The sequence below is a fragment of the Oryzias latipes genome, chromosome 16, assembly GCF_002234675.1.
Source record: "Oryzias latipes chromosome 16, ASM223467v1".
In the NCBI taxonomy this organism is placed as follows: domain Eukaryota; kingdom Metazoa; phylum Chordata; class Actinopteri; order Beloniformes; family Adrianichthyidae; genus Oryzias; species Oryzias latipes.
In genome coordinates this window covers 30,636,053-30,650,111 of record NC_019874.2, presented here as the reverse complement: position 1 = coordinate 30,650,111, position 14,059 = coordinate 30,636,053, and positions in this window count along the sequence as shown.

Genomic DNA, 14,059 nt, shown 5'->3' with positions numbered 1-14,059 from the left:
TACACCGCCTATCAAACATTTGCACCTCTGGTTATCGGAAAAAAACGCAGATTTTTGCATGAACCCAGCTGCTAATGATACTGCAAGTTGCAATTGGCTATTAAACCTTCATTACATAGATTGGGTGCCGGTGGCTCTGTGTGAAGCATTTAGAGAAAATGAACACAGTGGAAGTGGAGGCTTTGCAGAGTCAACAACACATAATAGGGAATGAATTAAAATGCTGTTTGGAAACCCGTTTAAAAAACAAAGTACAAATGTGCTCCTGGGGGCGGGTGTCTGCTAGATCCAGCTCTCCTTCACCGACGACATCCAATAAGCCAACACATATGATGGGGGGGGGAGGGGGGGGGGGGTGTTCTGACAAGGCGGCCCCCCAAAACTGGCCTGTCTCAGAAGCATAAAGAGGAATTTATGATGCGGAGGAACAAGGCTGGCAGAAATCACTGCAAGCACCTGACTCGTAAATTGAACGTGTGTTTCTGTCAGCGAGACGAAGGACTGACTCATGTCTGGCAGCGCCGCTGCTTTCATCTCAATAGAGTCACGCTGATGCGCCGCCACCCTTTTCCAAACACGCCGAGGACGGTTTGAGGGGCTTCAGACGGCAATTCTGCAGCTTCATCATGTGCAGAGTGGAGCGCGTGTGAACGGGCTGGCAGACGAGCGTGGAGTTCGAGGGTCTCGGAGATGCAGATCTGGGCTCTTAACGTGTTTGACGTAAAGTGTATGTGCAGGAGAGCATCAGCATCCATCATGATCCAAGCTTTTTTAAGCCTCAGTCACATGCTTGCAGGGCGTTGACCGCTACGGTGCCGCAGGTTTTTGGTTGTTCTGGGTCTGTGGCGGGTCGTAGAGAGGACTGGCGGCATCTTAAGTGTGACCAGCAGGTGTGAGCATAAACATTTCTCTTCACCAGTTCACTGAGCGGTCTCCTACCGTGATCGTCATGCGTGTCGCCTGCGTGTACAAGTGTGACCATTTTTACCTGCAGACGGCCGGTATCCACCAAAGGCTTTAGACTTGATTCAATCAAGCCAGGCACTCCAGAACGGACGACAGAACGCGACAGAACGCGACAGAACGCCTCCTTCCGTCGCTGCGTTGCCTCCATGTCCAAAGGAGGTCTGCGGAAGGCGGAAATGCTGCTACGTAGTCCTCAGAACGTCTACGTTTGATAGGTTCAGCATTGTATAGTGTAAATGCAAAAATCAGATACGGGTCACTTTTAAAAGATGATGTAAGAGGGTCGTCAAAAAAATCGGATATAGTCAGAAAATCGGGTTTGGGCATCAAGACCTGCAGTGGAAATGCAGACTTAGTGTCATAGAAATCCGGCCAGGCAGAAAAACTATAATAATTCATTTCTCTTTGTGATCATGTTAATGATTTTCACTTCCATCCACGTCCACACTTCACTACCAAATCTGAGTCCCTGATTGGTCAGAGTTCAGCAATGTCGCGTTTTAGCAGCCAAGAAGTTGAAGCGATTGAACTTCCAGCAGGCGATCAATGAACGCCTGTTCTGTACTTTGAGCCAGGGACAGGACTTAAAAACTTATAAAGCAACGTGTGAACGACTGGGTTCTGGACATGGAAGTCTGAAATTCGGCTTGCAGTGCTTTTACATCAACTTTTCTCTGAAAGCGGCTGCTTGAACGCGAGTTGATGCAGCCGGCGTGTAGATGCCTTCGCTGTATTGGACATTGTTTGTTTCATTTTTGTTTCTTAATGGGATTGTTACGACTTTGGTAACTTTCTGTGACCATGGAGTGGTCACGGTTGCCTAACACCCATATTACATCGGTTGTTTTCCATTGAAAACTCCAGGCTAAGTAAAGTTGGCTGATCAGAAGGAGGGAACCAGGATACAAAACATGGAAATGGTCTAAATGCAGATGTTTGTCCATCAAGGGTTTGGAAGTCAAGACCGTTACTGTTGGGTTTGACCAAAGGAGGACAGGCTCATGCTTCTATCTCATGGTACATCCTACATGGAAATCGTTTTTGTCCCATGTCATCCCAGCTTCCTTGTAGACACAACAAAGTTCATCCTATTTCAGTCCAAGATCAAAGATTTCTGCCGTCCGTCTTGGAATAGTTGTAGTTCCATCAAAACCAACTGACTCCAAAGGTGTCCAGGCGGGATCTGTAGACATGGTTCCTTTCTGGAGATTCTCGGACATTTTCCCAGAGTCCGATCTAACTCCAACCTCCAGGCTTCACGGAGCTCCGCCCTGCTTGACGTTTCTCTAAATGAATGTTTGTGATTCAGAACTCTGTTGAGCATCTAAACCTCGTCATGACCAGCTGTTTGTTGTTCGGTTTCATCTGTAAAATAAATGGCCCATCAATGGCTGTGACTCGGTTGCAGGTTCCAGTCCCGTGTTTGTACTCCTACATGAACTCAACGTCATATCTTAGGCATTAAATTCAAAATGTCGCAGTACTTGGTGACGGTATCTTTAAAAACATTATTGACTAGTGGATGACAAGCGTCACTCCATCTTTTGAAAACGTCTCATTCATTGAGGTGTTGTCGTCTTTGGCCATCTGGACTTAAAGACTTGTTTCGTTATGGGATTGATGAAGCCAGCTGGTTGGGTGCTGCAACGTTTAGCCCTTGTGCTATCTTAGATGACCCCACCCTTCCATTGACGTGTTCTTCCTACCATGACAAAGGTGGACAAAGGTGGAAAGATTTCATGTAATCCATGGACACCAGTGAAGATCACAAATCATTGAAGAAAAAAGGTTCAGAGCACTGTCTAGTGGGTCTAGATGACCCAACAACCAATGTCGAAGTGGCTTGGATAGCACAAGGGTTACAGGAAGAAGACTTGAAGTCCTGATGCCACGCCTCAACTTCGAGACAAACTAGCTCAAATCAGAACAAAGGACAAATGTTCTGCACAAACAGTGATGGAGTCGGCTGTTTCCACATTGTTGCTATGGTGACGACACCAAAACCCTCAAGGCAGCTCAAATAATTAAAATAGAGACGACAAAAAAATCCAGTGCAGACCTTCCTCCTTTTAAGAACAGAAACACAAAAGTCTCTTTGTGTGTGTATATTGTAGATCTCTATTTTGTGCGTTTTTGTTTTCAGGCTGCAGGTCGTAGACAGCCGGATCATTCAAGTTGTTTTTAAAAACATTGTTTCATTTTGAAAGTGAGACTGTTTTTATTTAAGCCTTATTTGACCAGGAAGGAGTTCAATTCTAATGTAACACATTTATAATAGAACAATCCTTAACTGACGCAGACATAAACATTATAGAAGTTGTTCTCCGTGGTCTTTTAGTTATAACGACGCTGTTTTTAGCCAAAATTTAAAAAAAAATAAACTGTCTTTTTAGGACATAGTTTCTGCAGAGCGGCAGGAGTTCTGCAGAAATTCACCTCTGACTTGTGGGCGGGACCGCTGGTGTGGCGCAGCCCCGCCCCCTTCCACTTAATTTTTGAGTGATCCACAGTTGAACTGATTCCAGCGTGTGGCTGCAGGGGGCGCCGCTTCGCAGAAACTGTAATATATAACAGATCATAGAAAAGTGCTGAGTCGGCGCTCCCTTTGAATCGCCGCCACGGGCCCATACTGCCCTGAAACTGCTGGAAGTGGACGCATCGGAATGGAGCTGAGCTGGGAGCTCGTGGCTCCGCCCACTGTATTTTCTATGTAACTACCATCTTTTTCAAACAGCATTTTTTTCACCTGCTTTGGATTCACAACGAATAAGAAAATGCACTTAATTTCCTTTCTCTAAGCCAAAAAATGCTACGAGGACGTGTTAAATAACACCAAAAACGGCGTTTTCATCAGTGGGTCTCGAGGTGAAAGCTTTATATGAGATAAAAACACTTCATTCAGCCTAAAATGCAAATACATGGTTGGTTTTAGGAACGCCACAATCCTGGGTCTAAAACCGAACTGCATTGTGGGGAAAGTGAATCGTTGCGTCTCTGCTGTGTGTTTTGTTTGCATGCTTGTACGAAATGAAATATCAGTTCTTTCCGTACGGCAGACACAGCAGAAGCTAACTGAAAGGTCAATCCTCGTGCTTTCTGGCTTTTTGGGCAAATTAAAAACACAAATCACATGAAAACCAAACCCAAAAATCGAGGTTTGAACCGAATTGTAGGGAAAGTGAACCGCGGTAAACGTTCTGAACACTAAAGTCCCCCCCTCCCACCCCTGACCCATGTACAGTGGAAGCACTCACATGGTGTCAGACAGGATCGGTCGCCGCTTTGGCGTTGTCGTCATTTTCCGGCTCCGTTTCACCAGACGCGAGGAGCCGGCGGGTTTCCGTTGGAAGGAGCTCCACACGTATGACTGAAAGCCACACGCCAGCGTTGGGACGTCTCTCTTATCTCTGGGCCCAGATCTCCTCCCTCGGTTCAGCCGTCCTGGGCCGGAGCCATCCGTGCCCGCCGCCTCCCCCTCGCCCGCTCACAATCCCTGATTAATGTGGTCAGGGCGGGAGCTGTCAGAAATGGCAAAGAGAATCATGGGATTTCTCCTTCAGAGTCCCAATGACACCCAGCAGCTGCAGGAGTAAACAGATGACTAACCACTGGCCTTTTGGCAGCCTGTGGAGACTTGCATGGAAGGAGGGCTCGTTGCTTTGACATTTGGGCGGATTAGAAAGTTCTCTGCTCTGGTGGTGTTAGAGGTGGCTGCTGTGGTAATTATTCGCGCCTTGCTCCGCTTCTGCTCGACCTCCAACCGCAGAGAAAACCTCCTTTTCTTTTCTTTTCTTCCTCCCACTTTGAGACATTTGTGAGGAGAAAAAGCCTCATTTACAAACCGGTCACACTGTGTTTTTGCCGCCACACAATAATGTAAGGAGTGCGTGGCTTTAAGGAACAACAAATTGTCATTTCAGATCATGTCCTGCCTGCTGCAGAATTCATTTCAGACCCGGGGGCTGGCGCCGTCCTGGGGGCCGCGGTCTTGTGCGAGGACACATTAAAGGCGCCATCAGACAATGGGCGCCGCTTTTTAAAAAAAATTTTAATCACAAATAAATTACCCTCCTCAAAACACTATTACTCCTCTGAAAATGAAAACTCACTCATTGTGAATGTCTCATATCAGGCAAAAAGCGTAAAGAATTAATTAACCTTTGTCATTTTAATTGCTTTAGTGACAGCTGTCCTTATGCACATACTGTGGGCTTGTCAATTATTTTCCTACTGAATAGATTAAAACACCACAGAGGATAGAGTCATTTCATTAGTCAGACTTAATGCCCCCCAGACACTACCAGGTGTGAACGCTTCACCCCTAAATATGCAGGAAAATGAACAATACTATTAAGCCCGTATGAATCGAATGAATTGTGGCAACATGAAATTAAGTTTACGCTCTATTTAATTCCGTCCCACTGCTTTTATTCCATTTGCTGCGCAGGTTTTGCTGTGGAAACGAGTGGAAATGCAAAGTGTTATCAGCACTTCCACAGAACATCAGACGGCTCCAATGAAAGGCACCTGTGTGCCAGATCTAATTGCTCTAATGGATGTCGCAGCACTGTCACTTCTTCCTGCGCCGGGTAATGACGGACAGCTGCAACTGTCTCATTCTCCCATTTTGCTGTTAGCGCATCTGTGATCTAATGCCACTCAGCCCGTCATGAATCAGGAAGAAATTACGCTGCTTTCAAATATCCTTCAGACAGCTCCAACACCAAATGCCTGCCGGTCTCCGCCCTTCAGCGCCAGCGGGAAGGTACCAGTCGTTCTCCCGTTTTTACCGGGCTTTTCTTCCCACCGAGGGTTTCCACAGACCAGGAAAGACGAAGAAGAAAAAAAAATGGCATGAGTTAGTGTGGAATGTGCTCACAGCCCAACGAGTCACCCGAGTCACCCTGGACTCCTGAGGAACCGCCAGGCGTACGTTGGTAAAACACCTTCATGTGGAAGTTCTGACCAGTGAAAAGTCCAAATTTGGAGCAAAATATCAGAACTGATACGTCTGTTCTGTTCTTTTACTCGACAGTAAGCAGAAGGGATTCGTGTTTTGACACGTCCCGATAACCGTCCGTGCTGAGCGGGTCGTAGAAACTAAATCTAGTCTGATCTAACCGCTCAGATGTGGGTCAAAACCATTCGCTCAATTCAGTCGCCAGTATTGTTGGAGCCGGACATCGTCAGGAAGCAGCGATTAGTCCGAGTCGGTCCTAGTCTATGTTCCTGTAGCTGCGTTTCCATTCCTCGTCTGCGCAAAACTTCATCGAAATTCTAGAAAAACAGTTTTACTGTTTCCAATAAATCCTAATTATGCAAATAAACACAAACCGACTCACGCGATGCGGATGTGAACACTACTATGACAGCAGATATAATTCCGCTCATCGTCGTCTATCAAAGGGGACGTCGGCGTCTTCTTCAGATCGTGGAGCAGCGAGCTCCTCACACGTGGGATGAAGCCATGTTGGGAAATGGTGGTTCCATAACTTTGGATGAGTGCTGTGACGCAGAGGGACCTCTCTGATTGGTCAGTTTAGAAGCTAAACTACAGAAAACATGTCATGAAATAATGCAGATCATCAAGAAGCTGACGCTTGCTGAGCTAAAAGGCCTTCAGACTGAGGCTGGAGCATTCATCCGTGATGGAAATACTCCACATTTCCAGGTTCCAGCTGTATTTTGAACGTTCTCCTTTGGTGTCGGGTCTGCAGATCAGACACACGGGTATCGATGGTGGATGTGAGGCTTTTTATTACACGTGACACGTGTAATAAGAGGATTACGCGGCCCGTTTATCGGTTCATCCACATCGAGCCGCCACGCCACACGCAGGCGGCGTCTCGTGCCTGAACAGCTCAGATCAGAGTTCAGATAGGAGAGGAGTTAAGCGTGCGTTTGATCGCCGGGGCGTGTGTGCGGGCGCCGCCGCCGCCTCCCGTCAACGAGGCAACTGGTTAAAGAATCTATTTTTAAGAGGCGGGTTCACTGATGCTACGATGATTGCTGATTATCACCTTGTCAGAAACAATGCTGAGCCACGAAGACAGGTGATGCTATTTATACGAGACAGAGACGCAAGAAAAGAACAAAAAAATGTTCGTCTGCATCCTGGGAGGGAAAAGAAAACAGTCTCTGACATTTAACCGCCGCCCGCCTCTTGTGGTGCATCGCGGCTTCAAGGACTCGCCGTCCGTTTAAGGGGTCCATACCAAGAGCTGTCCACATGACGAGTTGACCTCCGTTCCTTGTCATCGTCTAAATATATAGAAGAGTTTTCCTTCGGCGTCCTGCCTGTAAAACAGGTCGACAGGTAAAACAATCAGGGCCAGCTGGAGCCGCAGCCGACGCTTCGTTTGCCATTGATTTATCTCTCAAACAACCTCTGGTGGTGCTTCCACAGCGAAAGGTGAAGACGCTCAGCCAGTGCTGCTGACAGAGATGGACTAGGTGTGGTGGCAGCAGAGAGGCATGATCCATTTTTATGAAATAAAAAAAAAACCTGCATCGCCATTAAATCAAATAGTAACCTTAAAAGAGCCGGAGCCGGCTCAATGACACCCGCAGCCTCATCGCCCTCACACCGGCTCCTCAGCGGACCAAGGACACTCCCCGACATTTGGCCCAGACCGGAACATCGCACAGGTTTGAATCCGGTGACACCTCCTATGGGTTCTAGCAGAACAATCCCGACCCACTTCAGGAGCGGAACCTCTTTATTCTTGTTTTATGGAGCGCTCACAGAGGGTCTGGGGGTCAGGGTCGCCGGGGCTCGGGCCTGAGCTGAAATCCAATTGGATCCTTGAGGCGCCCCATCCTGCCACTCATCTGTCCTTGGTAAAAGAGCGATGATCCGATTAGAGGTGAAGCAATTTCGCTGCCACAGAGTTGGAGACATCAATTAAACAGACGAGCAACACGTGTGACGCCGTCTGTCCAAACGCTGCTTCCTGTTCAGGAAGGACCTCGATGACATCATCACCAGGTGACAACAAGGAACTCTCTACCTGTCATCCACGCCTCATCCAGAGCGGTTGACCAGCACATCCGTGTTGGGGTGACTTTCTCTCCAGTCAGAGGTTTTTCAAAATAAAGGGCTGTCATGTAAATGTGTTGACACATCTTTACGTTCATCGCTCATCAGAGGCGACTCTACTCTTACAGCTGCCGAGGAGCCGACAGCTTCAGTTCCGTTGTTCCATTTGTTTTCACAAAAACGCTGAGAGAAGTAATACATTTGCTTTGTTTGATTTAACCCCTGTGCTATCTTAGATGACCCCCCCCTTCCATTGACGTGTTCTCCCTACCATGACAAAGGTGGATAAAGGTGGAAAGATTTCATGTAATCCATGGACACCAGTGAAGATCACAAATCATTGAAGAAAAAAGGTTCAGAGCACTGTTTAGTGGGTCTAGATGACCCAACTCCCAATGTTAAAGTGCCTAGAATAGCACAAGGGTTAAATAAAAAATAAACCAAAAAAATAAATAACCAAAAATGAAAACATTAAAACGTCAAATGATGGAAAAGTTCCGTCCCAGACCTCCTCTGTGCAGGTGAAGAGGCGCTCACCCACCCAGGTGTCACTCATTTACCTGTGACAGACGTTAAAACAGCAAAACTACAGCAGAAACAAGGAAATCTGCAAATAAGAAGGACATTGTGGCTCCTGCACGTCTTTGACAGGTTAGTCAGAGAAACCTGATTCCATTACTTCATTTGAGTCTTTGTGTCATAAAGAAGTCCTCACAATAAATGTTCAATATAATGTACAACAATTTTATGAATCTAGAATCTTACCAAGAGCACAAACAAGTTTGCTATGCATTTTTAACCCTTGTGCTATCTTAGATGACCCCACCCTTATTTCATTGGTAGAGGATTGGTCCTAATTAAGATCTGCTCAGTTTAAAAATGTAAGCACAATAATCGCACATGGTTCATGCAGGATTCACGTGTTGTGTTTATAAATCGGCCGATCTTCCACCCCTCCAGCAGTCGATCGCGTTCTGAGGACCTGTGGCGGCTGCTGACCGTGGCGCTGACGTGATTTCTGCTCAGGGCTCTGAAAGTCAAAGTGAAGAAGTTCAATGAAGCGCGGGTTTACGTGTTCTTTGCGCGGTTTATTCGTACTTCTGCCGTGATTTTAGTGTGGTTTCATTCGTGCCAAAAAATTTCACGCAAAGGCCACAATCTCTCTAACTTTTTCCACGCATGACTCATTCATCCATGCAACATGCACAAATTACATATAGCGGCAGCCCGCCAGGCCGCCCCCCGCCAGGCTGCGACCCGCCAGGCTGCGACCCGCCAGGCTGCGACCCGCCAGGCTGCGACCCGCCAGGCTGCGCCCCGCCAGGCTGCGACCCGCCAGGCTGCGACCCGCCTTCTGCATGGCGCCGGACACTAAGAGACCAACACGTGAAACTGCAACCAACCAAATCCACGTAAAGAACAGACATCTGCGCACGTCGACGAACACGAGAAACACTTGTGAATTCCGTACATCACGCTCGGATAACAAAAGATGGACGTTTCATGCGTGGAAGACACACAGATTGGCAGTTTGACGCGACCTTTGGAAAAAGATCAGGTGCTGATTAATAAAAACTCTGGAGCTCCTCAGGTTGGCGTGTCAGTCATGAAGTTATTGTCCTTTCACGAATCTCTGCATGAGAAACTTCATTCATGAGCAGTCAATTGTTCATTACATTTTCTACTAATTAAACCATGTTCTTCATGTCTGTGCCAGCTGCCACCTGACCATCTTAGCTAATCACTCTGATTCAGTGCTAATCAAAGGTGCGTTCACAAATTGTGCAGAATTAGAAACCCTGCTGGACTGACATTTGTGAACCTGAAATCCAAGCGGCTCTGACATTTTTCTTTGTCTACCTCACTTTTTTTTCTTTTTTTTACTCACATTTGAAGGAAAGAAACGGCGCAGGTTCATCAAAGCAGCACCTTCATAATGAGAACATACCAATGTGAGTATGAGATTACTTTTATTATTCCCGTCCAACTCCCCGAGCTAATAAATGGGCTTTAGCACAGCAGACTAACAAAGCTTTCCAGTGCGGCCTGGAGGGGAAAAAATTAAAAGCGTGCAGTCCTTCAACCACAGCGGCTGAACTGTACGTATTACCACTTCATGCAGATTACTAAATCAAGGAACTACATTTATTTACGCTTTTTAATAAGGCGCCAAAGCCACAGAGGAAATTTCTCACTCAGACGGCTGCAGGAAGGCAGTCTCACCATATTTTCTGGACAAAATGTCTCCTCAGATGTGATGCTGTACATAAAGCAGTTACCGCCGCGCGCCGACAGCCTGATTTAGGGGCTGTGCATATATTAGAAATAAAACACCTCCCACAAAACATCCCTCTACTGTCTGCTTGCCAATTTTGTTTCAGGGAAGAGCCTATCTTTGGTATATAACTTATTTTTAAATCTAACTTCCTCCACTTCCCCCCATTCACTCAGACATGTCATCCATCTATCTCCGCCTCCGGCTGCAGGAGCTCCTCGGCCGTGAGTGGCTGCTGCGGCGGGGCTGTATTTCAGCATGTTGAAGTGCATGGAGAATTCCCATGAAGGGTAAGGGATTATGGATTTTGGCCTCTAAGCTGCCTGGATGCCCAGCGCGGATGTCTGTGAGCGTAGTAATCTTCAAACAGCACGCAGAGTGATGAGTGGGCACTGAGGAGTTCTGCTCAGGATCTAAATGTGTTCCAGCGAGTTACCAGAGAGAGACGGAGATGGCAAGAAGTGCAGGAAATAAAAACCCATTCGGTCACAAACGGCGAGGATGGACTCGCCGGCTCCTTCGGGCGACGGACGCCTTCCATTCTGAAACCAGCTTCCTGTTTGGGTCTGCGTGCAGAGCGAGAGACGGCGTTGAGCAGCACGAGCGCCGTGGCTCTCCGTCAGGGCACTTCAGCCGCGATGGAGGAAGATTTTTTTTTTTAAAGCTCTTCCTGATGTAGACCTTTAGACGCCTCGTGAGGCCACAACATGGATCCAAAAAATGAAACTGAAGACCACCATAAAAGTCTGAAGATCGTCTCTTCTCAAACAGAGATCTGATTCCCTGAGCGTTGTCATGACAACCAGGCAAAGTATTTACAAATCCTTGCTTCAGTTATCATAACAATGTCAGCATGACCTCTGACCTTCATGACTTTAGTTTTTCCAAAGCCGTGTCCCCATGACTTACGAAGGTCATTGACGGATTCGGTGTTTTTACTCCCGTGACCTCCTCACCGAGAAGACGCCTCTTCCATCAAATAAAGACGTCTTTAGCTGCACCAAACATCAGACGATTTCTGAGCAGAACTCCTTTAAATGCTAAAAGAATGAGGTTAAAATAGTGGCAAATGTTCATCCAAATTAGGAAAAAACAATCTGTGAAATTGTGTTTTGATAGAAGTAAGTCTTTTCGTGTTGCTACTCTTACCTCTCCGCCCTTTAACCCTTTAAAGTCCCACTCTGATCATCTTCTGCTCTTTCCATTCTCATCCATTTAGCCAAAAACATCCTGTGTCGGTTTCCAGGACCTAGTTTCTGCAGAGCAGCAGGAGTTCATTGGAGATTTGCCTCCATTGCCACGGAGTAAGACTGCCCCCATTTCCCGTCATCCAACTGTTTAGGTGCTCCTCCATTGTCGTACACCCCCAGCCCCAGATCCACGCAGCCGTCCAGTTTAGATCCAGATTCCTGCTCAGACGTACGTGGATCCATTTGTCTACAGGTGGATCCATCAGAATGGAGCGGAGCAGAGAGCGGACTCAGGAAAGACCACCGTCTGCTGTGACCTGTGACCTCAGCCCGACCCCCTGAGCGACCCCCCTCTTAGCTCTTACAGGGATTCTACTGATGAACAGTCTTTGGAATTCTCATCTTTTAATGCTTTTAGAAAAATCTAAATCAAACTATTTCAACATCCAACAAACTCAACGGGATTCTTTACCATTTCACTGTTGGAGATTTTAAGATTTAGACAATAAATAAACTGTTTTTATTTTCAATAAAAAAGTCCTTAAATGTCACACACATTGCAATAATTGTTTTTTTTTTTCTCTTTTCTTCATAACAACTCTCATTACCACAAAGCAAATCTGTCGTCATTATAGTAAGAAAATGTCAGAGGGAATCAATATTGACACACGCCCCAGATCAATATCTGAAAGGAGTTTCTCCGACTCGGCCCTGATTGAATTGAATCCCAGCAGCATCGCTTCATTTAATGCCCCGATTGGTTTCCTGTCTTATTCAAGCTCAAAACTGCTTCAAAGATACGGCGCTGAGAGCACCGGGAGGATCAGATAGGGTGAAGGACACAAGCATTTAGCCAGATTACATTCCCTCCGTAAGAGCGCCTTTATCTGTCTGCTCGGATCCAAAGACTTCAGAGGATATCAGGGAAACGCTTCGCCAAAAACATCAAGTCAAAGATGCAAAAGCTCCTAAAAAACACACTTCTGGAGCTCATCCGAGACGAAAACAAGCCGCATTGTGCAGGGAGTGACCTCGGGCTGCCGGAGGATCAAAGGGTTCAACACTCCCTCGGTGATAATCAAATTAACTTTGCAAAGCTCGACAAAAAGCTGACTTTCCAAAGCCATAAAGTGCTGTTCAGATGTGGCTCACGGTGGGAGAAGAGTGAGTGCTGCATTGCATGCTGCTCACACACACCCTCCTCCACTCTGCAGCACAAACACTGTCCAAGGCTGCAAACAGGTACATCAATTTAGGAGCATGACAAGAAATTCCCTTTAGGTGACAACAAAGTGTACATGCCATTAGATGGGCTGAAGTGCAGTGTGATGAGATAAATTGAAGCCAGCAGATGAAAGCTCGGGGCCCCAAACAGCAGAGGAGAGGCTGTTTGTGAGCGCGCTCACATCCAGGCGTTACACTGCCATCCTCTGGACTGAAGGGAAATGACACGTCAGGAGGCGATGAAAGGAGCTTCAGCGGAACATTACAGGTAAAAAAAAACTTTACATCAAAGAGTCTTTATGTGAAACTCAGATTAAGACACATTTATGTCATTTATTTATGTGTTTATGTTCCCTTCTTCTAGGTTTCAGGAGATCTAACAGTGAAGACAATATTCTGTGTTTTTGTTTATGTTTTGTTTTTGTTTACAATTTTGTGGGGTTTTTGTACATTTTTGTACTACTTTCTGTGTTTTTTGTTTACATTTTTGGAGTTATTGTTTTTAGTTTTTATGTAACCCTTGTGCTATCCTTGGCACTTTAACGTTGGGAGTTGGGTCATCTAGACCCACTAGACAGTCTTCTGAACCTTTTTTCTTCAATGATTTGTGATCTTCACTGGTGTCCATGGATTACATGAAATCTTTCCACATTTATCCACCTTTGTCATGGTAGGGAGAACACGTCAATGTAAGGGGGGGGGGGGGGGGGGGTCATCTAAGATAGCACAAGCGTTAAACATGCTTCCTGGAATACCCCCCAGTTCGGATCTTCCTGCTTAACATTACAGAGCAAAACGTTGGGGAAGTATTTTATTCAAAAACTAAAATATTATCTTCAAAATCCTTTCAGAAATATCTTTAAATAGACCACAAAGTTGAAACGTCATCAACATCAAGGCAAAGTTCAGAACAGCTGCATCCCATTTTCAGAAAAACTTGTTTTCTGAATCTCCACGAACAAAAATCAACAAATAAACTAAAACTTCCAGAACATTTTACAACAAGAAACAACAAATTAGAACAAATAACTTTTTTTTATCCAATTCGCTTCCATTCAAAAACACCACTTTAAATTAAAATACAAGAAATATGAAGCTACTCTTAATTTCATTTGAAATAAAGTTCTGACAATAATTGTAATTGCAAAATGCATTTTTATTTAAATTAATGGAGAAAAACTTACAGGACAATTTAAGATGCAACTGATTTTGCTTTTATTTAACATTTTAGTTTTAGAAATGTAAGATTAGAATTTTAAATAGAAAATTGTATAATCAAATTGCAAATTAAATTGTGATTTGATAATTGAATATTATTTTGAATTATGAAAAAAAAACGTCCTTATTTAACCATCATTTTGCTGA